A 25610-nucleotide genomic window follows, 5' to 3' on the forward strand; every position below is an offset into this window, starting at 1 on the left:
TCACCATAAGAATACTAATGTCTGTAACACATGCTTCTACCTTTGCTCACAACCAAACTTTATATTAAATTAAAATGAGACCTGCGCTATATGCGAAAAATAAATTAATTATACTATATAATATATTCTAATATTTTTTAAAGATTGATTAGATAATATGTATATTAATGTTAAATTTAGGGTTAAGTATAATTTTGGTTTTTACGTCTCCAACCTTTTTTTGCATATGAAATCGTCCATAAGGTTTAACTTGGTTTTAAAATCATTCTTCCGACTAAAATACCCTTCTCCTTCGCAAAATACTCAGTTTCTATTCTTCTTTTTCTTCTTCGTTCTCCATTACAGCAGCATCTATTCTTCTTTTTCTTCGTCTTCAACTAGAATTTCAACAACAACAACAACAGAATTTCAACTAATAAATATAAAAAAATCAAAACAGAATTTCAACTAGCAAATATTAGAAGCAGAAGAATGGAATAGAATCAGAAACAAAAAAACAGAAGCCGAAGAACAATGCACTCAATCAAAATGAAATCAGAGTCAATATCGATAATGTAATTAACAAAATCAACAAATTAACAAAACTAACAATGTAATTAACAAAAAGAAATAGAAGCTGAGTAATCAACTTAATTAACAATATCAACAAATCAGAAACAAAATCGAAACCATAGGGAGGACCAACGGCGAAGAGTAGCAGCGACATGCGAGGAGCAGTGGCGAGCAACAGCGGCGACCGACAAGCTAGCGAGGAGGATGAGCAGAATGGCGATGCGGTGGACGTCCTCCCCCCTGATCTACTGGCGTTGACGTCCGTCCTCTCTTGACGGCGTCGTTGCCACCCTCCCTTCTCCCTTCTTCTTCTTCCCTCTCCCCCCTCGCGTGATTCCCTTCTCGCTCTCATGCATCATTTCTCTTTCTTTTTTTTATTTTATAATTTTTTTAGATAAGGGTAATTTGGTAATAAAATTTAAAATTTAAGTAAAAAAGACGATTTAAAAACTAAGTAAAATCTCAGGGACGTTTTTGTATGCAAAAAAAAATTGGAGACAAAAAAATTTTCAACCTATACCTTAGGAACCAAAATCGTACTTAACCCTTAAATTTAAAGTATTTTATAAAAAAAATTACAAATTATTTATTTGATAATTTATACATAATTTTATATAATTATTCAACAAAAATATAATATAAATTGGATTATAGATTATTGTCTTTAGGAATCTGAATTCATTTATTTAAAAAAAAGACATTAGTTTTTTATATTTTAATTGTACAAATATATATTTTGTGTTGAAAATAAGTAGTATGACTACAATCTAATCAATCTTGTGTCAAATAATTTATTATTGTTATTATATTAAAATGTTAATATAATAAAGTTATTGATTAAATTTATAGATTTATCATTGTGACAATGATCATAATATTGAGAGATAAATCTTTTATAATTTAATCTAAATTATTCTTAGTCATATAAGATTATTAAAAAAGACATTAATAATCCGAAAAGATCAAAATATATATATATATATATATATATATATATATATATATATATATATATATATATATAATGATCTTCATTGGATGAAGATTAATAGATTTCAATTATTAAATTATATATATAGATGGTGCATATAGAGATATGGCCATTGAACTGACCCACTTTGAGAATTTCTAATTGTTATAATTATCGCATATTTGTCAATAGAATATTCTCAAGATGAACATAGTAATAGAGTTTCCTTTGACTTAGGACTATCATAGTAATTAATAATGTATTTATTATACTTTGATTTCGGATACCTAATACCCTAGGATGCTAGTTGAATTGATAGATATTGAGTATGATTTAAATACTTGTAGCATTAATAATTAGTCAATAAAAAATCTGTCAACTCTCAATAAAGAATTTGAGCTCTATAATTATAATAACTGAGATAAATAAAATCTTAACAAAAAAGATTAAATGAATAAAAAAGTGAATTTTTTTAAGTCATTCACATGTTGCCCTGTTTCTAATTATCCTTTGTTTATTGAAGATTTGTAGAGACTTGTAGGCTTGTAGCTATCAATCATTTGAATCATTAGTTCCCTTATAATATTTAATTTTTTATGTGGCAGTTTCAATGTAACAAGATTTTGTACTATAATTTAGAGCAGGCTTGATTATAATTTGATTATAGTATTAAATTTTGATTTCGATTATTGAGTTTGATTATTACCATAAGCGTGTTTGGTTATAATCAGATTTTGTATTATGATTTAAAGCATATTTGATTATATTCTGATTATAGCATGAGTTTGAACTTTAATTTGAATGTTAAGTTTGATTATTATTTTAATTACGTTTGATTATAACTGAATTTTGTAATATAATTTTAAACGGGCCTGCTACACATACAAGCCTACAAGCAAACAAGTTGGCCCAGCCCAAACAGAAATCACGCGCATGAAGAGAGATAAGATGGCGCGTCAAAATCACGCGCTCAACATTCGAACGGTTACGTATGGCAGACTCTTCCACTTCTTCCACTTCTTCCATTTCTCAAGGCGCTTTCAAAACAACGAAACCCTCTCATTTTCGAGCGAAAATCAAGTTTCAAAATATAGAAATCGTAGTTCGAAAACTGCATCAAAACACCATCAACCTCTCTGTGAAGAATCTGAAGAAAAAACAAACCAAGAATACTCAACGTAAGTCCATTAAAATACTGTATATTTTACTTTTCTTCTACGTCGTTCTTCTAGGGTTTACTATTACTCTTGCTTCTTTGTTACACTGTTCTAAGTTATACGTCGTTCTTCTAAGTTCTACGTCATTCTACATTGTTATTCTAAGTTCTCCTGCTATTTTTGTTGATTTTTGGGGGGTTTATTCCGTAGATTCGGGGGTGTAAACTGCTTAACCTTGTAATGTGGCTTGATATTGAAGCATGGTTGAGTGATATCTGACTGATATCTATATGGATGTATCTGAATAATATCTATGGGTGTATCTCACTGTAATCAATGGGTGTATCTTGTTTGACATCTTTGGGTGTATCTGAATAATATCTATGGGTTTATCTCACTGTTATCAATGGGTGTATCTTGCGAATATCTTTGGGTGTATCTGATTCATATATATGGGTGTATCTTACTGTTATCAATGGATGTATCTTATTGTTATCAATGGGTGTATCTGAGTCATATATATATGGGTGTATATTACTGATATCTTTGGGTGTATTTTTAGTTTCAGAGAAAATGGCAGCAAGAAACCAAACTAAAGACCTTAAATGTGCCACACATCTCCTGAATGATAAGTTCAGAAACATGACTGAGGAGAAGAAGGCAATTGTGAGGGATCTTGGATTTGGTGGGTTGATACACATCCCACCACTGAGGGTGGATCACCAACTCTTAAGGGAGTTGGCAAACAACTTCAAACTTGGGGAGCACAAACTGAAGACAGGATATGGTTCTTTCCAAATAACCCCAAAAAAAATAGGTGATGCGCTTGGCATCAATGCAACAGGTAATTAGCTCAAAATTATAGATGTATATTAAGTTGTTGCTTGGGTGTATATTAACCTGATGCTTGGGTGTATTTGAACCGACTTGGATGATTTGTTGTCTTCCTTTTTGTAGGAGATCTATTTCCTGAGAAAGTTGACTATAAGAAACTTTCTGATGATGACAAAATAATTTATAGAAGATTCCAGGGTAAGACCCTCAAAAGTCTTACCGATGAAATGATGGAAATCGGCGTTGGCAACAAAGAGGAACGCCTGATGTTCAAGAGGATATTCATCCTCTACATACAGATGGCGTTCCTTTTGCCAACGACGATAAACAAAATATCGCCCGTGCACCTTGTCCCAATTTTTAAGATAGACGGCATAGAGGAGAGAAACTGGGGGGGGGGGGATGTTTTGACCTTCATGATCAAGGGCATAACAGACTATCAAGAGAAGAAGAAGAAGGCAATCAATGGCTGCCTCTTCGCCCTGATGATAATCTACTTTCATCTTTCAAAAAACAAAGGCAAGAATAGGGTTGAAAGACCACCAAAGCCATGGATTGCCAACTGGACTAAGGAGCAGTTGGTGGAAAGAATGAATGCAGAGAGAGAGGAAATTTTGGTGAGTAATCATAATAAGTTGGTGTATTTTATTTACCCGAATGGTGCTAACTAAAATATCTCATGTTTCAGGGGATTCTGAATTTGGCAGAGACAAGAGAAAAAATGAGAAAAAAACAAAAAAAAACAAAAAAAACAAGAAATAAAAAAAAACAAAAAAAAGGAAGGCGAGCTCAACATCGTCTTCGGAGACAGAAACTACTGACAGTGACACTTCTACCTCTGAGTCTGAGGCTCAAGAAGACTCAGAGGATTCGGGAATTAAACACCCCGGCAAAAAGGGGAAAAAGTAAGTACCATACTTGGGTGTAATTTCTTTTTCGGTTTGGGTGTATTTTGTTTGTCTACGTTGGGTGTATGTAGCTTATTAAGCAGGGTGTGTTTCGTTTGCTGTTTTGGGTGTATATTGTATATTTAGTTGGGTGTATCTCGTGAATCCATTTGGGTGTATTTTTAGTATGTTCTAAATGACAATTGTTTGCCTTCCAGAATGGACTCAAGAAAAAGAAAGCAGAGGCAAGAGGAGTCAGATTCTGATTCAGAATCTGAATCTGAACCAAGTGATGAGTAATGTCCTGAAATTATTACTCCTTTCTTTTGGCTTCTTTATAAAGATTTTGTGTATTAACTGAAGTGTCTTTTATTGACTTATAGGAGCGAAGAATCATCACCTGGGAAGAAGGAGAAGAAAAAGAAAAAAACAAAAACAACTCCAAAAAAGTAAGCAATTCTTTGGATAAAATTCTGTGATAAAATTAATTTTTTATTTATGATTGGTACTGTTTTTTTTTTTCACCCAGAACACCACAAAAAAAGAAAAAAGTAGTTATGGAGGATTCACCTCCTGAAGAAGATCAATACTTTTACGGGTACAGTACCTCGTAAGCTATACTACGGTCTATCATTGTAATTATTTTTGTTAACGTCTTATTTTATGAATGTAGTGAGACATATGAAATATCAAGTGACGAACTTGATGAATTGCTAGGGGAAAACGTTCATAAATCTGCTACAGAGGGGTATGTCTTGCTGGGCTGTGTATTTGAGATTTTGGTGTCTTTTGTTTGCTAATAATTGTATCTTGTTTCGCAGGGACAACCAAGCTGACCTGCGATCGACAGAAGGTCGCTATGTGTCCTCTGAAACGTAAGAAGCTTTATTATTTAATAAAATCTTGTTATCATGATTTGGATGTATTCTGTGAAACAATTTGGGTGTATTTTGTGGATCAAGTTGGGTGTATCTTGTTTACTAAGTTGGATGTATATTTCGTTTGAATAACATGAAATCTGTTTAGACTACCGGCTGTGAACTTGGGAAGTGATGATCCTTCCTCTCAAGGACGCACAGAACAGAGTAGTGTAAACCAGCCGTCTCAGAGCATGTAATTTCTCTTTCAAATAACCGTTACATTTGTTCTTCTATTACCTTCTACTTCTAATTCAGTATATATATTTTTTTTTAGAAAAAAAAGCCCTTTATTATTTTATTCGAGAAAAAAAAGGCAGCAAAAAAAAGCAAAAACTGCAAGTATGTAAGTTCTCAAAAAACAAAGCCTGTCTTCTTTTTGAATTGTTCGGGTGTATTTTTTGATCTTCTTTGGGTGTATTTTAGGTTGACTCCGACTGATTCGAATATGATAGTTGTTAGGGAACAAACGCCGTCGGAAGTGCTTGCAATGTGAGTTTTCCAAGAATATTTCAACCTTATAACCTTATTATTTTCAAATATGTTGTTAACCTTTCATTTTTATTCTTGTTTAGAGTCCCGATCCAGTTTTTTGTGCTGGCATCCCAGCAAACAACCACTGACGCAGATTCCGAACCAACCCCTATGCTACAGATTGAAGGGGCTAGAGAAACGTAAGAAAATAGTATTGGGTGTATATTTATTTATGGTTTGGGTGTATATTTGATAACAGTTTGGGTGTATATTCTTCCTGATTAATTTTGTGTAACTGTGCAGCACTCCTGAAACCCCCAAACAACTTCAAGAAACAACACCCAAGCTTCCCCCAGCTCCAACAAAAATGTAAGTTCATTAGACTAGAATCAATCTTTGCTTATCATCCGTATATTCTTATTCTTACTCTTATTCTTATACATAATGTCGCAGTCATCCAGACGCAGAGGACGCTGCTGCCCTGTTGATGATGGCACGGACAGCAAGCTATGTTCCTAAAACAGATCCGGTGATGCCATCATTCAGCCTCGGATTGACAGATTCAAGCCAGGAGGGGGCGTCGACGCAGGAGACAGAAAGGGAAAAATCTCCAGAAACTGCAACTATGCTAGAACAATTGGACAGTTTGGTCCAAAAGTTAGCAAGCAGTGCGTCAAAGGGAAAAGATGAAAGTCCACAAATTCATAGGGAGACTGGGGGAGAAAGTTCTGCAAAGTTTGAAACCCCTGGGGGAATAAATCAAATTCCGGATGATATGAAACAAAAGTGCTACATCTGGGGGACGAGACTAAAGGAAGATGCAAAGGGCAATACTGACGAGTATGAGGAGATATGCACTCTGATTGGCCAAGGAGAATACATTTTGATGAGAACGCACCTTGCATCCCTCCAGGCAAAAAGTGATATAGAATCTCAGGTAATTTTAGACTAACATTAATGTTTTTACACCAAAGTCAACTGCAATGTTTATTAATTTAAAATTGATTTCTAGATTGTATCTGCCATCTGCCTCATCCTAAACCAGAAAAAGGAAAAGAGGTTTCAGGCACAAATATACTGTCTCCCCCCCGATATTGTGGTAAGTGTTACTTCTACGAACTTTGGGTGTATTTTATGCATTGATTTGGGTGTATTTTTTAGCTTAGATTGGGTGTAAGTTGTGTATTTTCATGTTTTCATTTCTTGTATTGTAATTCTTGCAGAGCATGGCACTTTCGGATCACCCAAGGGGGGAATTCATATCCCCGAAAACGAACAAAGAATTCAGGGTGGAAGCCTACCCGAGTTTCATTCACTTCATAGATAGAAAAAAATTAAGTTCGCATCCATATGTAAGTTTTTGTTTCGTAAATTTGTTAGTACGCTTATTTACTTATATGCCAAATAAAATAACAGACTGTTGAAATGTGGCAATCCTTCAGATTTTTGCTCCTGTTTGCCACTCGGGACATTGGTGGTTATGGCTGATAAATACAAGAACGCGGAAATGTCAAATACTTGACCCGCTACACAAAAAAGCTCCAAGCGATGAGAGAAAGGACATTAATAAATTCACTGTAAGTTGCCTCTGTCTTCTTTACTTTAATAGATAGGTCTATTTTGAAAGTTGAGTTGGGTGTATATTTCATATTCAATTAGGTGTATATTCCATATTCAGTTGGGTGTATCTTGTTCATTCATTCGGGTGTATTACTGACTTCTTTTGGTATTTAAGGGATATGTATTTTCAAGATTGATAACATATGCCGGCGGGAAACCTCTCGAGAAAGGCGAGAAGGAGAAGGAAATTAAAGCACCATATGTTAAAATTTCAGGCCAAAAAACAAGGTATAAATTTGTGACTCTGAACATTAAACTTTCCTAAATGAGATTTGTAATTTATTTTCTTCGTTTTCAGCTATGACTGCGCTATATACGTAATGAAGTGACTTGAGTTAATAGAGCCGGAAAACATTAAAAAGGGGAAGTATGAATGGGATAATTGGACACAGGTAACTGTCTTTAGAACTATATAACTCTGTATTACTTTACTGAATTAATATTTCTGTTTAAACATAACATACTTTTTAATTGTAGGAGGAGGTGGACCACCATAGAGTGGAGTATGCTTCCCGGATACTATTCAGTGAGATGAATACACAGAGAGATCGGGCAATTAGAGAGAGTAGTGCTATAAGGCTGTCGAAGCCATCCTCTGTATTATTGAGTCCGTTTTGTCAGATTAATTCTGCTGATATAGAAACTGGGTAGTTTGAAAATTGAACAAATGATGTAAATATTTGCCATTTATCAACAACTTCTATTCCATGTATATTTTTTTCCATAGTTAAACTATCTGTGCTGGTAAACTGTCTGTGATGTATTCAAAAACTGTATTACAGGTGGTAAAACATAAAGCAAAAAATCAAGGGATACGCATATTATAAACTGTTACACCCAACGCAAGTCTAATAATACACCCGAGGTTGAATAAAATATACACCCAATTGTCTGTGCTGTATTCAAAATGAATGAATTACATGTACTAAAATATGAAAAAAAAACATCAACTGAAATATACGCCCATAACCTGTGAATTTTTACAGCTTTTGTTCTATATGTATCTATATATGTGTCTATATGTAAATTGTCAATTAACAAAAATACACCCAAAAGTAACAGTGATTTTACACCCATACTCTTTATACCTATACACCCAAAGAGTTATCCCCTGCTACTGGTACCCTGAACTGATAATTTATAACTTGTCCCTGATATTGGCTGCAACTTGAATGCGCCGCTGATGCAGCATCAAACAGGTTTATCTGAATATAACACTCACGCATTAGCTAAACTATTAACTAGAAAAATAAACTCAATCGCCACAAATTTAAAGAACATTACATTTAACTCGCTTAAAACTTTCGTCTTCTTCTTCTTTGTGGCATTTGCAATCTGTTTCTCCAGCTTTGAACCTAGCCTGTTTTTTGGACGTCCTCTTGTTCGAATCCTTGGCGGGCTTTGAAGCTCGTTAACGGATTCCAAGTTAGCGTCTTCGTGGGATAAAGAAGATGTCCCCTTCCTTTTGCCTTTTAATGCTTCCATCTCGGCCATGACGTTATCGTACGCACGGTGCAGAATTGCAGTGAGCTCCTCCGATTCGGAGGCAAATTCGCAAATATTTTGCGAACAAAAAACCAATTGGTCGAACCTCTTGCTTCTTGGCTCCATTAGTGGCTCGTCGTGGCTGCTCTTGATGTGTGTGTGTTGCCTCTTTACCTTCTTGCTCCATCGTTCCAGTATGTATCTAGGGGAAACTTGGCTTACTTGTTCGAAGCTTAACACGCTTAGTGCGTGACGGCACAGTATCCCTCTCGACTCGAATAATAAGCATTGGCATTTTACCTCGGCTGCAACTGAGTCGTAGGTAACCGCGAACTTGTCGAATATTGAGCTGGAAACTTGTTCTCCGACTTCGTATACTGAATAGCCTAGAGCGGAATTCTTTAATCTGGTGATGCAATTCGCCTTTCCTCTGAATTGGGCTTGGACTTCCCTAAACTTTGCGTGGGTGTACGCATCTTGAAACTGAGCTTCGATGGAGGATTTGGTTGCACACGGTATGACCGTATGAAAATCTGCAGCATCTGATTCTCTCTCTGCTTGCTCCCTGCTTCCGAGGCAATTATCGTACTGTTTGACGAACTGAATGAGCGAGCTGTTCCGAGTGATGTATTTGTTAAAAAATGAATGCATGCTCTCGCTCCTTTGTGTGCTTCTCATCCCTGCCCAGAAGTGGTGGTCCAGATAGATAGGAACCCATATGTGACGGTCTTCGTACAGATCTGCATAATACACCCAAACACACACAGTAAAATACACCCGAGTGATCGTACAATTTACACCTCTGCTGCAGATTTTAAAAACACATTACCTGAAAGCCACTTGTTGTCCGCAAGACCAAAATTCACCAGAAAATCGTTCCAATTCCTATCGAATGAGTCTTTGCTGTGAGAGTTCCAAACAACATGGCTCATTTGTTGTTCGATATCGGCATGTCCCTTGTACCCGTTTAATTTGCTTGGAATCTTCTTCATGATGTGCCAAATACACCAGCGGTGAACTGTTGTTGGCATACAGGCCTCTAAAGCCCTTTTCATTGATGCGCACTGATCGGTGAGAAACCCTTTCGGAGCGTTTCCTCCCATGCAACGAAGCCAGCATTGAAATAACCATTTGAATGATTCAATTTCTTCGTTCTTCATCAAAGAGCATCCGAGAAGTGTTGACTGACCGTGGTGATTCACCCCGACAAAAGAACCACAGACCAAATTATACCTGAAACGAATTACCATGGTCCAGAATGCAAAATCATTAGGTACACCCCAACAAATGCTTAGAATACACCCAATGAAACGGCCAATATACACCTCTGCCGCGGATTCGTAAAAATACATTAATTTAGCATCATAAACAGGGATAGTTTGTTACCTGTTTGTATTGTAGGTGGTGTCGAATGAAATGACGTCTCCGAAATACTCACAGGCGGCTCTGCTTCTTGCGTCGGCCCAAAAAGCCAGCTTAATCGATTGATCCTCCTCGAGTTCGAGCTCAAAAAAGAAATTCGGATTCTTCTCTTTCATTCTTAAGAAATATTTCCCGAATTCCTTTGCATCTTCTTATTCGGAAACATTCCGCACTTCCCTGGTAATTTAATTCCTCACGTCCTTTTCGATGAAATTTAACTCGCGGTGACCCCCGGCAGCCGCAACAAATGATTGGTAGGTTTTGCTTGGTCTGATACCGGCCTCGTCGTTATTCTCTATCGTACGACGAATGGACATGCTTAGTTCCCTGTGCTGTTTGAGCATCTCTGCTTTGCTTGGACAGCAGGGGTGTGAATGATCCAGCACAACCTTTGAAATGATCCAAGCACCGACATCCTTCAATGTGTGTATATAAATTCTTGCAGGACAGTTTAAACCGGCTGTCGGATTGGTCTTCTCGGTTGGAGATATTTTAGATCTCCATTTTCCCTCTCTGCTACATGTAATCAGTTGATTCTTAATCTCGTTTCCCTTCCTATTTGTGCACCGAACTCTTGTAGAGAAACCTGCAGCCTTGGCGTAGTTCCTGTAAAATTTTCCGGCATCTTCAAGGGTGGTAAAGGTCATTCCGACCTTCGGAACAAGCTCGTCATCAACAACCGAGAGAGGCTGCACAATACACCGTGTCAGAACTGTGAATACACCCATAGATATGATACAAATACACCCAATCATGTCTAATATGATACACCCGAACAGAAACAACTCAACTACAGAATGACCTTTAAAGCCATAAACTGTCAATACACAGGCTGCAGAATACACCATGTCAAAAACTAAAAACACACCCAATCATGTCTGATATAATACACCTGAACAATAACAACTCAATTAAAAATAACAAAAAACCAGTAAAGTGTATATACACCCATACTTCTAGCTAAAATACACCCAAAGTAGAATTGATCTACACCCGAGCGTCTGCTATAAATTCCAGGTAATTAAACAATGTTGAGCAATTTTTAAACTACACAATGCTATACAAATTACTGTAAATCAAACCTCAGAAACTTCGTTAGATCCATAATCCACTTCGCCTGGATTCAGCACACAATCTGAGCTTGAAGGATCCATTATCTTCAAAACGAGTTCAAACTTTGATTTCAGAAAACAACAAATCAAAAGAGAAAACAAAGCTCGAGTTTCAGAGAGAGAAAAAGATAACGTAAACGAAGAACATACCAGTGAGAAAAGGAGAGGAAAAGATCGATGGAGAAGAATGAGGGAAGACGCGCGAGAAGAAGAACAAGCAAATCTCAAAATAACGAAAACGAAGAAGGAAACAAATATTTTAAATTTGGAAGTTAGATATACGCGGGATATTATATAGCGCGTGTAGTCAACGTACGTGGAGGGGCGCGTATTTTAACTTTATTGTTTAATAAACTTGTAAAGCATACAAGCCAAAATGGCTTGTATGCAGAGCTTTTCCGAATTTTAAAATGTGTTTGATTATACTCTAATTATAGCATGTGTTTAAAATTTGATTTGGACGATTCTTGAGTTTAGTTATTACTTTAAACACATTTAATTATAATCAGATTTTGTAATATGATTTAAAACGATTATAATATAATTAAAGCATGTATTGGAACTTTGATTTGAATTCCTAAGTTTTATTATAATTGGATTATATTTAAAATAAATGACGATTAAGGCTCATGGCACATTCACTCTTCAACACAAAAACTAAAAGAAAACAAAAAGTGACACATTTTATGGGCTAAAATTTAGGACATATATTCAGTCTTCAATGTTCAATGAATATATCTCAATAATCTGTTTATTTCAATAAAGAAGGCTATAAATTTAAACAAATCTCTTATTGAATAGACGAAAATCATAAATCTAGTTACATGCACTGCAACTGAGTGTTAATTTTTTTTTCTTTCTGTAGTGCTGTGTTTTAAATTTTTACTTATTTTGTATAATATGATTTTTGTTGCTATGGCTAACTACCACACAAAATCATTCAATGAAACTGAGAAAGATGCTGGAATTGTGCATAGGCATGATAATGAAACCTTGCCTAATGCAATTGACGTGTGGAGAAATTTAAGGGTGCATTGTTTACCGGGACACTGACATATAAAATTATGTTAGAAGAGACATGGATAGAGACAATGTGTCAAGAGATATTGAATTAGTATATTTTGTATCCATTATAACAAGAAAGACATGGAGACACTAAAAAAAGACACAATTTATTTTTTATTTTTTCTTTCATTATTCTTGTTAATTTTTCATAATTATATTTTTTATTGTTATATTTTTCATCTCAAATTTTTTGATTGAAAAAAAATAAGAATAAATTTAATTTTCATAATTTGTTCTAGTTTATTGCCAAACAGAATACAAGAATATAAAATTTTGTGTCTATATCTATCAGTGTCTTGTCCTGTCCTGTTTTTAAAAACAAACGCAGACTAAAAGAACTTCTTCGATTCTTTTCTTGTTTTTATATTCTGTTTGCTAATTTTTTATTGTGAAATTGTGAATGAATTAATAGAAATCAAATAATTGATTTTGTGTTGTTCTAAAATTTTTGTTAAAATCTTTTTGTTGCTAAAATAGAAATCAAATTATTATTAGATTCTATTTTACATAAGATTTTTTATATATTGTCAATCACATTTTTATGGTGGTATTGTTTTGATCTTATATTAACAAAATCATTAATAATCATAGAGTGAATATCCACTCTACCCTGATAATTATCTCGAAAGGATAACGAGACTCTCAAAGAAAAAAAAACACTCAATTGGGTCTCTAATATTTTTTTGGGACTGATTAGCCCAATTTTTTTAGCACAGGAGCTAATCAGTCCCATAAAAATAAAACTTAGGAGTCGAACTGAATATTTTTTTTGTCAAATGTCTTGTTGTCTTTTGAAGTAATTGTCAAGGTTATTTTGAGTTTTTCCCATAATTATAATTCTATTTTTAAGCATTTTTATGAATAGAATAAAGGAATTTAGCAGATTTTCATGCAATGAGTTCTCATTATATAGCTGCTAATTCTTGAGATATTTATTTTGGTTTATAAATAGTATTTTTATTATTTTGGCCTTGTTTTTTGCTATCCCTAAATTTAAATGAGGTTTTATCTTTGTGCCAATTTTTATTATTTGTGTTTATCATGAGAACCAATCATTCTATTTGAGATTATTCTATAAAATTGATGGAAATGAATAACGATTGAGCTACTGGCTAAACGAAATGGTGGGAGGTGGACTAAGGAGAAACACAAAAGAACTTAACTGAAGAAGATGATTTGAAATATTCAATTATCTCAAGTCATTTAACTTGGTGGATTAAATGAAATGGTGGAAGGTGGGCCAAGGAGGGATAGGGAAGAATGTAATTGAAGATGATGATTTCAATAATCCAATCAATCTCAATTCATTTAAGATTTAACTCACGGGACAACACAGTTTTTTGGAAACATTCCAAAACATTATCCCCTCAAACACCTTATAAAGTATAGTTGTTTGAATCAAATTTGACGATCGAATTAGTTAAGCTACTAAATTATTGGCTCATTAATTTAATTGGTGAATTATTAGTTGAATTAATTAATTCAGTTTTATATAAATAAAAAATATAAAATAATAAAAATTTAAAATTAAAATTTAAAATATATATGTTTACTAATAGTTTAAAAATAATCAAATTATTTTAAAATAATATAAATAAAAAATAATAAATATTTTATTATTTTTATTCTATCATAAATATTTTATTTTGTTTTTATGTTAAAATAACTATTATTTTAAAATTTAATAATTTATTAATTAATTTATACCTATTATTAATTTATATATTACAAGTATTTATTAAAAAAATAATATTAATAGATATTATATAATTATAAAAAAATAAATTTATAATTATTATTAAATAAAATATAATTAATTTAAAAATAAATAAATTAATTAAATAAAGATAAATTATTTGATATATATAATATAATTTGCATATATAAGAACAAAGAATATGGCTACTTGGTGGTTCATGCGTACTTCTGTCTTTAATATATATATTAATATATATTATAACAATATTTGATAGAGTAATAAGAGTATATCATTGTAAATTAGACACAAGAATATATAATTATAAGAAGACACTAATTTTATATTGTATTTAATAAATGAGACAAAATAAAAAATTATAAAAAAATTAATATTTTAAATTAAAAATTTGTGTCTTAATATTTTAGAATACTACAAAATACATGTTTTTAAATCTTTCATAATTTTTGTCTCAATAAATAAATATATACATGTATTCTCATGTACTCTTATATTTATATTTTAATGGACATGTATACCAAAAACAAATACTATTAAAAGAACATATCTCATATCATACCTGAAATTCCATCTTCTTTCATCCTTCGTGTGCAATTATTTTGAGACATGGTTGGTTCTGGCATGATGGCTATGCCTTGAATATTCTATTTTACATAAGATTTTTATATATTGTCAATCACACTTTTATGGTGATATTGTTTTGATCTCATATTAACAAAATTATTAATAATTATAATTCTAATTTTAGGCATTTGTATAAATAGAATCAAGGAATTTAGTAGATTTTTATGGAATGAGTTCTCATCACATAGCTGCTAATCTTTGGAATATTTATTTTGATTTATAAATAGTATTCTTGTTATTTTGGTCGTATTTTTTGCTATCCCTAAATTTGAATGAGGTTTTATCTTTATATCAATTTTTATTATCTTGTGTTTATTATGAGAACCAATTATTCTATGAGCTTGATGAAAATGAATAATGATTGAGCTACTCGCTAAACGAAATGGTGGGAGGTCGACAACAATATTTGGTGCAATAATAAGAGTACATAATTGTAAGTTAAACACAAGAGTACATAATTGTAAGAAGAAACTAATTTTATATTATATTTAATAAATTAGATAGAATAAAAAATTATAAAAAAATTAATGTTTTAAATTAAAAATTTGTGTTTTAATATTTTAGAAAAACATAAAATACATATTTTTAAGTCTTTCATAATTTGTCTTCATAAATAAACACATACATGTACTCTCATGTACTTTTGTATTTATATTTTAATGGATATGTATATTAAAAACAAATGCTACTAGGAGAACATATACCCAAAATTTCATATTTTTTCACCTTTCGTGTGCAGTTATTTTGAGACATGGTCGGTTCTGGCATGATGGCCATGCCTTGGATATTTAGTATACTCGAGATATTTCCAGTATTTTTTGTCCTTCGCTATATGGCATTCCTGTCTCTTGTGTTGATCATCATATTTTTTTTCTAATTATGACTGCATTTTGAACAGAGATTTTTAGTATATTATTAACATAATTTTTTTGTAATTCTAATGTTGACATACACGTATAGGTGCTGTTTTATGTGAATCACCTACTACGCAAGGTATTCTACCATACTCTCAGCTTGAATCACTGCACTAATGACAGCATTTTTATTCTTTTTGTGACGACATTGGTTGTTATTGATCTTATCCAATGCTTAAGCATATGCGTAAGTTATTTACTTTATATGAATATTTTTGTCATTGGCCTAGATTTTATGTTTTTGACGTGTACTCTTTTTAATATTTAAAATATAAATTCAAAAATTACTACTAGTACTATTATTACATCTCATTATTATTACATCTCATTATTATTATTATTATTATTATTATTATTATTATTATTATTATTATTATTATTATTATCTTTTGACATGTACTCTTTCTATTTTTTAGTTATATTGGTATCATTACTACTAGTGCTATTATTATTATTATTATTATTATTATTATTATTATAAAAAAATTTAAATATTCCTATCTGATTTATTAAAAATTTATTCACTATAGAACAAAATAAAAACTTTTTTTTACCTTAGTGCTACAAAAACACTTATATATTTATTTTCACAAGACTAAAATAATTTAGTAACTCCTTCGGCCACAAACAATTTTAATTGATTATTACTTATTTACCATTTTTAAAAATTTATTAAATTATAACTAACGATTAAATACTATTTAATTTAAATTGATATGCACAATTTTAAGTTTTAATAGTTAATCATGTATTTAAATTTCAAATACCTTCTTTCAATTTGTCAATTAATTTTGTTTAAAAAAATCCGATAAATTCACATAATTAAATAAAAAATTAATTTACTTATTATTTTAGCTGTAATTATTAGTACAATAAAAACTTTTAAATTTTATAAAATTGATTACAATAACTATAAATGCATATTAGAATCTTGATTATCAATAAAACTAAAATAACAAGTACAACTAAATTAACAATTACAACTATTTTTTTTTATAAAGTTTAAAAAATTTTTTATGCTCATTATTTTCAATCTTATTCGTTATCTTAGTTATACCCATTATAAAATGTATCAAGTGCAATTAAAATTTTTAAACTTTATACAAATATAATAATACAATAGTTATAAAAAATGTTTAGTAAAAAATTTAAATTTTATAAAAATATTTATGGTTATCATCCTTACAGTTTTTTCAACCCGTTTTAATTTAAATAAAGTTTCATTCATTTATGACTCATCTACTTGTATATGTAAATGTATTTTTATATATATATTAATTTGTGTGAATATTTAAATTTTATAATAAGAGTGCAAATTTGACTAATATATTTTTATTTTATTAATTTTAGAAGCACTAAAATTAGACCATAATAGACATATGTATAATCTCTTTATTTTTAATTACTATATTAATTTAAAATCATAGAAAGGTTAAAAAAATTTTCATTTTAAATATATTAAAAACAATTAAAGACTGGACTATATTTACTTAACTAATAGCATTATATTATACGAATAATAACCAGAACAATTAAATAATAACATTGTATTTTTAATATTTGTATTACTCATAACCTATGTAGTTACTAATATTTATCTACTAATTAGTTTGAATAAATACAAAGGAAAAAAATTTAAGAACCACCAAAATTTATAATTTTTTACCAGTATTTTTAGTCATAAGTCTAATTCTTTTAATTTAATAATCTAACAACATACTTTTAGCTCACAATTTTAAATATTAATAGCTAACTAAAAATAAAAAAATCTACCAACTCTCTATTATTCTTCATATATATACAAATTACACCGTTTGTAAAAAAAACTCTTAAATTTGATATTTACTTTTATTAATAATTTTGTTGAAATATTTGAATTAATTATATATATATATATATATATATATATTTATTGGTATTAATAAAGCAAAGCAAACAAAATTAATACTAATTTTTTCATCAATATAAAAAATAGAGAAAACTGATTACTTTTTTACTTAAATTTAATATTTACTTATATATATAATAAATTAATTTTACTAAATATATGTTTATCACAAATAAGTCCATATTTTTTGCACTAAATTTATACAGTAAAATTACGAGCATTATTAGGCCATCCTCTAATTCATTCATTATAATTTTACCAAGTAGAACCCATCCATATAATATTAAAAGTTAGTGTGAAAAAATCATAAAAATGGCATATTCTCCTTGGTTCTTAAAGAACCTGTTTATACTTTTCCTACCCTATAGACAATAGACAAATCCCTTCTTTTAGTACTAGTCTTTTTGGAGAATATTCCTATTACAGTTGGACCAATATTCTGACACTAGCTTATAGAATGAAGAATCTCTCTCCATAAGCTTTGAAGGCTCATCATATTCAATCAGTTTCCCTACAATGACCAGATCACACATAAGGAAGAACAACACGAAAAAAGAAAATGGATATGACTAAAGAAGTACTATATCTAAGGAAACTTTGTAAATAATTATAAGAACTTACCATAAGACAGGACCATGACCATGTCACTATCTATTACAGTTGGAACTCTGTGTGCCACCGTTATAACTGTGCATTCTGAGAATTCTTCTCTGATAACTCGTTGTAAAATGGCGTCGGTGGTGGAATCAATGGAGGCAGTAGCTTCATCCAGCACAAGAATTCTGTTCCTCTTAAGAAGCACTCTTCCTAGACAAAACAGTTGGCGCTGCCCTACACTCCAGTTTTCACCTTCATCACTTACTGTTAAAATTGGTAAATTTAGTTTAGACTATTTCAGTCAAATGAATCAATGGATGCAATGCAAATATTTGTCAAATCTTGAATGATATAAATCAACAATATTTTCATTTGAAAAATATTACTGGTGAATGGTGATGTAATATTTGGTGGCTGCTACCTCCATTTCATATTGTAAGCTAAAAAGTTCACAGATTTAACTCACCATAAGAGTCCAAGAGATTTGGTAGACAACTAATTGTTTCCTTCAGCTGACATTTCTCTAGAGCCTGTACAAATAAATTGCCATGAATTTTTCTTAGAAAAAAAAAAAAAAAAAACCCTTTTATTGCATCTAGTTTTGCAATCACAGACCCACTTCACATACCTTCCATATTTCATGATCAGTGTAGAGACCTAAAGGGTCCAAGTTTGTTCTAATGCTGCCCTTGAAAAGTGTTGGTTCTTGAGGAATGATGCTTAGCTTCATTCTCAAATCTTTCAGCCCTATTGAACATATGTTGATCCCATCTATAAGAATATCACCTCCTGCAGGCTCAACTAAGCGGAATAAAGCGCTTATAAGTGTAGTTTTTCCACTTCCAGTTCTTCCTACCACTCCCACTCTACTCCCTTCTTTAAATGTACAAGATACGCCCTTAAGGACTAATGGAGCATTTGGACGATATCTAATCTGAAATTAATGGAGACATAATCACTATTGAATTCATTTGTTGGGAATCTTAATTCATATAATAGGCTAGATTGTTACCTCCAGAGATTGGAGATCAATCCGACCCCTCGACGGCCAAGAAGATGGTGGCCTTAAGTCCTCCACAATTGCACTAGGCTCGGATGGTAGGTTAATAAATTGCTTGATTCTTTCAAGAGAGATCAAATAGTTTGATAAGTTGCAGAAGCACTTGGTCAGAAAAACTTGGGTGGCTGTCAATGAAAATGCATAAGATAGCGAAACTCCGACAAGACCTGAAATGAGTCAAGCATAATGTTGACATAATAAGATGATGATTTATATCTAAAAATGTTATTAACAATATTAACATGAGAAGTTTATTTTTTGTATCTAACAATACCAGGGGCCACATATCCCTTAGGAAGTAAAATAAGCAACAAAGCTGCAGTGAAGAGTGTCAAGTTCTGTAAGGCTTCAATCCTTAAAATTAACCATTCTGTGGCAGCATTAGAATGAAAGAACAGTGTGGCATCTGTGTCAACAAGCTTTAGGTAGCTTTTGAAAAATCTGTCCATCATCTTGGTAGCCCTTATAGTAATCACACCAAGTGATGTCTCAGCTGTAAAATTCATAAGAGGAGCTTTTGTAGTTCCATTGATTCTCATAAGTTCCCTTGCAGAAACTTGATAATAACCCTTGTAACCAAAACAGAAAAAAAAAAAGAATATAACATTAAGAAAGAAACAATGTTGCCTCCATTTGAGCATGAGACAAGAGAAAACTTGACAAACCTGAAGATATTTTGAAGCCGCCAGTGCAAGAATGGCAACAATGAGAACTTGCCATGTGACTGAAACCATGATCCCAATCATTGTTGAAAGTTCAATTATCTCGCCTATTACAAAGAAGGTTGCGAAAGCCATATCGAAATCCAAAATACTAAAATCTGATGAAGCCTGCATGAAAGATAAACATATTGGCATTAATTTGTGGAATAAATAATGGGATCATTTCAATCTGGAAAAGAATAATGAATCTTACTCTGGTTAGAATCCTCCCTACAGGTGTTGAGTCAAAGAACAACATAGGAGCACCAAAGATGGCATCATTGAAAGCAGAGAAGAAAGCCTTAGAAGCTTTCAAACCAAGGCGTGCACCAAAGAAAGACCTTAGATATGAAAATACAACACTTAAAAAGGAAATCACAGCATAAACTCCAATCAATATGCTACTTGTTACTTTTGGTATCTCAATTGCTAGTGCAAGCCAAAAAGTTGATGCAGCTTGCAGACCAACAAAAGAGAATTGTGCTAATATGCAACAGCATAGAAGCCATGATCCCTTAGGGAATAAAATGTAATCACAAAATGTCTTCCATCCAATATCACCAATCTCCTTTTCTTCCTCTTGTGTAAGTTGAACTTTGGAGGAAATGTCAGCTTCACTTCCACGGTTTGCAAGATTCAAACCATGTGAATCCTCTTGATGAACTGCAACTATATTTTCAAGAACTCTCTCCTTCTCATTCCTTTTCTTCATCCCTGTGATTGCATCTCTGTGAGCATTCAATAGTTGTTCAAAGGCTGTTCCAGCAATCAAAAGATCTTTATAACTTCCTGATTGAGTTATTTCTCCTCTCTCCATCACCTAGAGTGATATAAATATATTTTCATATTTATGAGATAGAAAACCAAGATATCAAATTTGCCAATGGGATACAATACCAGAATCTGATCAACTTCTGAGAGAAATTCAACTTGATGAGTCACTAGAATAACAGTTTTGCTTCTTAAAGCAGTCTTCACACAATCCTGAAATTGCACAACAAGAATTAGAAACATGTCTTGGAATATAAACCACTTGTTCATGCTCTTTATAGATTATAAAAGGCGGTTGAAGTTAGTAAGTTACATTGAACAGAATGGAAGCAGTATGAGCATCTACAGCACTAAAAGGGTCATCAAGGAGATAGATATCTGCATCACTATAGACGGCTCGAGCGAGTTGAATCCTTTGCTTTTGTCCTCCACTCATGTTGATCCCCGCTGACCGATTTCTGTGAGATCACCATGGCTGAATCCATCAATATCCTTATCCAAGGCACATACCTTAATGCTATATTCATATCTGGTTTTCTCCATAGGCTTTCCATAGAGGATATTATCGCGAATGGTACCACTTTGGATCCAAGGAATTTGGGAAACATATGCAAAAGTTCCACCCACACTAACCTGTTTTTCCATTATCACAAGCAAAGTATAAGAAAAAAATTTATAATATTGTTGAAATTCAAGTAATATGTTTATAAACTAAAGTTTAATCATCAATATATAACTTACTGTTCCTGAAACTTTTGGTATCTCTCCAAGAATTGCATATAAGAGAGCTGTTTTTCCAGCTCCAACTGGTCCACAAACTGCTATTTTCTGACCCCATTTTATATCTAGATTCACATCTCTCAGAGTTGGATGCAATGATTCCTCATTCCAGGTGAAATTTCCTGCAATAATTTCAACACTGTTACAAGAACTCAGTGTTGCATTTCTTCTACCATCATCAACTTTTATCTCATCATCCAGCAAAAATGCGTTGAGGCGATCGAAGGAGACTTTGACTTGGATAAGAACAGATAGTGCCTCTGGAATCAGATTAACAGGTTCTCCCATGCTTTTCAATACTGCAAGAATTGTGAAGATGGTTTCAGCATTCAAAGGTGCACTTTGGAAAAGAACACACCCCATGAAGATAACAGAAGAGATTATGGTAGGAGACATCCAATAAATGAATGCCCCAAAAGCTCTCATTAACTGTGCCTTAGTCAAGCATTTGAACTCTCTAGCGCGAAGCGATTCAACTAGTTTCTTGAACTTTTCCTCCCATGATTGTAACTTTATGATTTTCATGCTACTTAGAATCTCTGAAGTTGATCTCAGACGCTCATCCTGTACAACCATAAACTCAGAACGACATCTTTGTAGGATCTTTGCAAATGGAACATTGATGATTCCACAAATGAGAAGAGGGACTAAACCAGGAAGTGCACCAAGACCAACAACACCAAAAAGAACACAAACAGCCAGAAAAACTTGCAATGCAGAACTCCAGGCTATATGAAACCACCATGGAAACTCTCCCATTCGATATGCATCAACCGCGATATAATTCACTATCTCACCAGTTGAATGCCTTCTCCTACCCCAAACAGAAAGCTTTAACTGCTTCTGATATACTGCTGCCATTAAAGTTGATCTCATTTTCATCCCTGACCTCCTTGAGTTGAAAAACCAATGCCTCTGAGACATAGACTCAACCACCTTGGCGAGTACTAGACATGCCACTATGGTTAGTCCCCATTTCAAGTCTTGCTCAATGGAATTGGAGTATTTCACAAAGGAATAGACAAGTAAAGGAGAAGCTACAGCACAAATTGTCCTGAGAACCGCACAAATGGCTATAAATATGTTTTCTTTAAAGTAAACTCGCGCGATCGACCAAAGAACCAAGTTTGTAGAATCATTCTTGCTCCTCTCCCTCAAAAGGGAGTCCAATTCATGAGCAAACTTTTGATAACCAATCTCAGCTTCATCTTCAGAAGCAAGGGAAGGGATGTCTTCAAGTGTTAGTGGCTTTGAGTAACCCAATTTCAGTAACAAATTGATCCAAGAGAATGTCATTCTATTGAGAATGTTGCCATGGCCTAATTCTGTTTCTTGATTATGCTCAACCTTATGAGCTAGTAAAGGATCAGATAAACTAGAATCTGAGACTTGTTGTTGAACAAAGTAGCCATGGTTATGGAAATCATAGATCACAAGTAGAATATGTACTGGCCATATCATCATATCATAAATCTCAAGCTTTTGCTCTCTAACTAGAATTTCAATGTTTAGTGCTGAGACCAATGCACATGAACACACCCACCAAATAGTGGTTAAAATTTTAGTCCATTGGGATTTCTGAACAAGCAAAGAAACAGTTAAGGAAATCCAAACGAGTGATCTTATAAAGTAAATCAAGCTCAGCTGATTGGAACCATTAGATTTGGCTATGAGACTCCAGAAGCAATTAATCAAACAGGTAGTGCTCAAAAAAGCACAACAGAATGAAGTAACTAAATGAAGCCACCCCTTTCTTGAGCTACCACTAGGCATTCTCATTATCAAATTTATGAACAAAGATATATAGAAAATACATAGAAAAATTAGGTTGGTTGTGTCTATTATAGTCCTTTGAGTGGAAATTGAAGTCCAATTGAAATTTCCAAGACATGTTCCTGAGAAGTCATCTGCATATATACAAAGTAGAAAAAAAAATAAAGAAAATCAATGAATGAAATAACATTTATCTTTGCAATTGAAGTTTGACATAAAATAAATGTTCAGTATAAAAGAATACTATTGTATATTTCCATTCAGAATAAAATCATTTTCCAATGATGAGTCTTGTCTTCAAGAACATCATAATGCATATAAGAAGTACAAAACATATATTTTTTTTTTTTTGTTTATTCTTTTGGTTCGAATCATATTACTAGGAATTCAAACTCTTCTATGTCTTCAAACAAAGTTGTTTTGTGTAGGAGTTGTACCTCTTGTGATTCCAAAGCATGCCATTTTGTGTAGTATAGCCTCAATGATTGACTTCTCAATTTCACAACACTTCAACCTCAGCTTCAATAAATGAACTTAAATTTTCGAGAAAAAATATCTGTACCCCACTAATAATTAATAACCTCTAAGTTTGATATATGTTTGACTTTAATTTTCTTTCATATATATATATATACACACACGCATGCTTATCGCGCGTACACAGGAACGGATATATGTACAAGGAGTAGGTGCCTCGACTAAAATTCAAAAAATTTGTGAAAGTATATAATAATGATATTTATTTATCTTTATTATGTTACTAAATTTGTTTTTACTATATTAAATTATTATAAAAATTATTTTATTGTTATGTGATATATATTTTGTGTCTGCTGTTAAAATTCTTTACATACGTGAATCGTGGGTGTGGGTTAATAAAAAAAGTTCATATGCATAGACACCTATGGTTGTTGTGGATAAAATGGAGATGAATGTAGGGTCCATGCGGTTTGTAAAGGGATTCTTTGTAGCCCAGTGAAAATAAATAAATAAAAGGTTGTATTGGTTTCTAACGTCTTATTTTAATTTTTAATGTTTTAATCATCATATTTTTATTTTAAAATATTTAAAATAATATCAATATTATTTTATCGTCAAATCACTCAATAATATTTAATAAAATTGATATATTGTTAATAAAATATTATTATTAATTTCGTTAATTATTAATAAAAAATTTAATAATAAAATAATATTAATATTATTTTAAACGTTTTAAAATAAAAATAAAATTATTAAAATATTAAAAACTAAAATGAATTCAACCTAAACACGAGGACGAAACATTACTTTACCCATAAATAAATTATTACAAACCTTATGTGCATGAAAATTGGAATACGGATAGGAACGGAAATGGGAAAGGGAATGAGATGGATTCTTTTTGTTTGGTAGAAATACTTTTAGTTTCGGTAATAAAAATTAAAAAGACTAGGTAATTAGATTATCAAAATAAAAATGCATCTTAAAGATTTAAAAGGTGATAAAAATAATTCTAAAAAATTGTAAATGCAAAAAACTAATAAATAATATTAGTTTGATAAAAAATAATTAAAATATAAAATATATATTCTTCCAAAGATTTTAAAAATAATTTAGTACAAAAAATCTCTTTGAAGACTAGTTAATCCAAGATACTTATGCAAAACCAAAATTAATAGCCCTGTTATCTTTTTATTTTTGTAATAATATTTGAAAAATAATAAAGATTCAGTTAAAACAATCTAAAATTATTTATTTTATATTTATTAATTATTGTTAGAATAATTTTATAATTTTAAATTAATAAATAATAATTAAAAATATTATATATAAAATTATAAATATTATGTTATATAAAATAATTTTAAATATTATCTTTTTAACATTGTGAAATTTTTTGTTAGAGATCCGTGTCATCTCTCTCTTTAAATGATTAGTGAATAGAAACCAAATTGACTTTTTAGCATTTAAGAGTGTATTGAAGATTGAAGAATAAGCTCATCAAAGATTCGCATCAATCATGCATTTTACAACATCGAGGATATTGACCTCTAATAGATCAGATTAGATTAGGCTCTACCCAATCTGCAATAAATTTACTGGTCTAAATTTAGCTTTTACTTGTTATAGACTATTTTTTGTTGTAAAATATTAGAAGGTTTGATAATTTTAAAAAATAAAAAGTTATTAAATAAACACAAACAAATGATATAAAAAAAATTAAAAATAGAATAACTATTATTTCTACAAACAAATTTTGAAATATTAACAAATCTATTAATAAATGAATAAAATTAGAGTTACATTT

General features: G+C 31.7%; 1 pseudogene; it reads right to left on the reverse strand.

The window, feature by feature from the left end:
* Positions 1-17891: 17891 nt before the first annotated feature.
* LOC112710090 (ABC transporter C family member 8-like) lies at positions 17892-23902 on the reverse strand (annotated as a pseudogene).
* Between the last annotated feature and the right edge of the window lie 1708 nt (positions 23903-25610).

The sequence above is a fragment of the Arachis hypogaea genome, chromosome 9 (assembly GCF_003086295.3).
Source record: "Arachis hypogaea cultivar Tifrunner chromosome 9, arahy.Tifrunner.gnm2.J5K5, whole genome shotgun sequence".
NCBI classification, from domain to species: Eukaryota; Viridiplantae; Streptophyta; class Magnoliopsida; order Fabales; family Fabaceae; genus Arachis; species Arachis hypogaea.